This window comes from Castor canadensis, chromosome 9 (assembly GCF_047511655.1).
Source record: "Castor canadensis chromosome 9, mCasCan1.hap1v2, whole genome shotgun sequence".
Taxonomy (NCBI): domain Eukaryota; kingdom Metazoa; phylum Chordata; class Mammalia; order Rodentia; family Castoridae; genus Castor; species Castor canadensis.
In genome coordinates, this window is record NC_133394.1 from 80,227,079 (window position 1) to 80,230,937 (window position 3,859).

At 37.2% G+C, this 3,859-nt stretch overlaps 1 non-coding gene across 1 annotated transcript; it reads left to right on the top strand.

Annotated features, from left to right (window-relative positions):
• Window positions 1-3,416: 3,416 nt before the first annotated feature.
• On the top strand, window positions 3,417-3,519 carry LOC141411117 (U6 spliceosomal RNA). Its single transcript, XR_012435958.1, has one exon. It is a non-coding gene; the product is annotated as a U6 spliceosomal RNA (small nuclear RNA).
• Window positions 3,520-3,859: the final 340 nt, after the last annotated feature.

The window sequence follows — 3,859 nt, forward strand, 5'->3', positions numbered from 1 at the left end:
CACCACTCTGAGTTGTACTTGTTAAGCAAAACACTTGTAAATGTAGTCATGCTGGAATTCCTCAAAGAAGATGGCAGGATGTCCATTTGAAATGCATACATAGTACTTAAGGTAAAGAGTAAAAGCAAGCGTCTTCTTTGTCCAAGTTTCATTCTTAATGAAAGTTAAATAAATAATGTGCCCACAGAATCTGCCTGGAGAAATACATTTATATTCCTTTGTCCTTGTTTCTGATTTTTTATTTTAATCTGTTTTTCAAGTGGCATTATTCTTTCTCCTAAATGTCATTTTTGAAGCACACTCTCTTATTTAAAGACTTATTTTCTTAGCTTCCGTGACCTGAAATTGCATTGTTTGGATACAGCTCACTGTAAAATGTTCTATTGTTTAAGAAATAGAAAAGCATGGAAAAACCAAAGGGCATTAGATACATTTGACTCCAATATTTCATGTTGATACATTCCTTTTTATTTGTATGAGGTCCGAATGCTTGAGAACATGCACTGCAAATATGAAAAGTTTTATACACTAAAAAACTCATAGTATTACTAAAGGATGACATACTTTAGTATGATATACTAAAGTTTTGAGTTTGATATACTTGCTGCTGGCAGAAAGAATAGGACTCCACAATATACAGTACTAAAGATCCAACCTTTGCTTCCTGGGATGCCATTTTTAAGAACAAGGAAAATATATGTGGGATTCTAGGATTTAAATCGAGGTCTTGTTAACACCAAATCTATATTCTTTACAAATAAACTGCTTCATATAAATGTAATTGGCTGATGGTCATAATCATTGTTGACACAGGTTCAATGTTCCACAGTGTAATGGTTGATTTGGGGTGTGAACTTGCCTGAGTTAAAAACACTCAGAAACTGGTAAAGCATTATTGTTCTCAACAGTGTAGTAGACCCTGAGCCCATCCATCTTTTGCTAAAAGGGAAACTTAAGTGGTTTTGGTTGTGATTAGAATGAATTGAACATGATCCTGCTTTCTAGATGGAAAATGAATTCTTGCTAGGGAAAGATGATATCCTCCAGAGTCTCAAATTGTGTCTGCAATTTTTCAGTGTTTAATTTAAAATTACCAGAATAACCAGGAATCTAGACAAGTTGACCAAGTAAAAGTAAATACAAAAAGAGAAAAATAAAAACACATCTGCAGAATGTGCACTCTGTAAAACAACTATGGTTAAGATGGTCAATAAATTAGAGGAAGGAAAAATAGTGTTTCAGCAGAGAATTAAGAACTATAAAAAATGAAATTATGAAGAAGGAGGCAACATGGCAGATTACAAGTATCCACTGCTTTAACTCTGTGAATGAGAAAGTTAAACAACTGAAGTGAAACTGTATCCTAAAGAAAAAGGGAGTTCAAGGAACCAGGTGGCAGAACATCAAAAAATCAGGAGAAGCAAAGATACTAGAGAACAATCAGCAAAAAGTTCCAAACCTTACTCAGACTCATTGCAAGAAGGGGAAAGGAACTAAAACTACTTTGTGTTCAACAAAGTAGGGAAAGGGGCCCTGGTGACAGCTTGCATTTCCAGGTGCACAAAATGCCTATACCTCCCATAAGACTTAAATTCAATCTGGAGATTTGATGAGGCAGAGACTACTCCAATATACAGTCCTCTCCATAAATAAATCCGTTCAGCAGTTATAAGCCAGAGCAGGAGCTCCTGGGTGTCCTCACTCACTCTGCCTGTGAAGGCATAAAGACAAGCCTCCAGCTGACAAGTGCCGGGTGCTCATTTGTTTTATTATGGTTTGGTTTTTTCTGTTTGTTTAACTTTTCCTCTCCACCTCCAAACCCTCAAACCCTTCCAAATCCCAATAACCAAACAAAACTCCAAGGGAGACTCAGTGTGGACCCAGCAAATCAATGGCGGTCTACACTGCTTCACAGACACTGAACTACTTGAGTGAAAGGAGTGGGCTGTACACTGTGGTAACTGAAGGGCCTGATGGACTTGGGGAAGAGGGCAGGCTTCCTGCAGCACACACATTTTCTGAAAGCTGACCTGCCTGCATCTATAGTTGCCAGAGCAAGAAGCAGCCCCAATGTTACAGAACATGGACATAAGAAATCCCACCTGCCTCACCTGCAGAGATTGCACCATCCCATACCAAAGCAGTCCAATGCTTAGAGCTAACAGACCCCACTTGCTGGAAAGGCATGTTCTAAGAAACCTGTCAGGTGGTGCTTAAATGAGGCAAAATAGCCATCTTGCTAGCAGAGTCAGAAATCCCTGTCCACCAGAATTGGGAACTGGAAAGCATGCAGTTAGTCTGATAATACTGTCCGTCATCTGAGCATCATCTCCACTTGGAAGCTTCTTTCATCCAAAGCAATTACTGTAGCATCCCTGGTAAGCTACACCTACAGAAAAGCTGCAGTATCTAAACACATTCAGAAGACACAGCAGGATCTCTCATAGCCAATGCTTGTAGGAGAATGTAGGATGTTTGGACAGGACACAGTCTGTATTCACACATCTCAGCAAGAAATATAGGATGTTTTGTTTATTTTAATTTATTGTACTGTGAAGTTTTTGTTTTTGTTTTACTTTTATTTTCTTCTTTTCTTAAGCTCTATTTTCCAAAGAACTCTGTATTTCTCTGTAAATATTATACAGGGTCCTCTGATACCATTTTATCTTATACTTTCTCTCCCCCTATCTTCCTACTTCCTTTGTTTCCTCACCCTAATCCTTCATATTACTCCATCTGTAATATCTATACAGTTAACTGTTGTTAAGCTCCCAGTCTATCTCCTATTAACCAAAGTTGTGTTCCTGGGCAACCTTGTTGAGTACATAACTGAGATGCTTCTTATTCTGTTTGAAGATTTTGTTTATTCATTTACTTACTTTGTTACTTCAATCTGTTCTTGCTTATCAAAGAAGAAGAAAAAGAGAAACTCATCCAACAGATGTGCAAATCACAGCTTAGAATCACAAATATGAACAAGCAAGGCCATATTATACATCCAAAGCCTCACAACTCAGTAACATAATCTAAAGACAATACATTGACTGAATCATGAAAGAATTCAGAATCTTACTTTTAAAGATGATCAATAACCAAAGAGGACTCAAATAAACAAATGAAGTTAGGAAAACAATTCAAGATGTAGACAAAAAGTTCAGCAACATGAATGAGAAATTCAGCAAGAAAATAGAAGTTGTGAAAGACATAAAAAATATTACAAATGAAAGCTCAAAAAACTAAGTAAAAAACCACAAGTGAATATCATCAGCCAACAAGATAAGCAGAAGAAAGTATATTAGGGATAGAAGATAAGATTTGGAAATATTTCACTCAGACAATAGCAAACAAACAAAAAGAATAGCTATGATTGCAATCCTCAAGAAGTCTGGCACATTATCAAAACACCAAACCTATGCATGCTTTGGCAGCACATATACTAAAATTGGAATGATACAGAGAAGATTAGCATGGCTTCTGCACAAGGATGACATGGAAATTCGTGCAGCAGTCCATATTTTTTGGAACTTAGGGAAAAGAAAATAAAATGATAGACCATCAGTAATATTGCATAACATAATATATGAAGGTAAAGGATATAAGGATGTGTGTTGAAAGCTGTTGATAAACGGGGGTGGGAGGTAAAGGGATAAGGGAGAGTAATGGAAAAGGTTGAATGGACCCAAGTAAAGTATACGTACAGTGGGCATACATTGAGACACCCTTTTGAACATCAACTTAAATGTTAATGAAAACAAGGACTGTAAAATAGGTACAGTGTGTGTGTGTGTGTGTGGATACTAGTAGGAGGGGAGGAGGGTGAAGGAAGATTAAGTGTTGCAGGATGGCACAGACAGAGAGA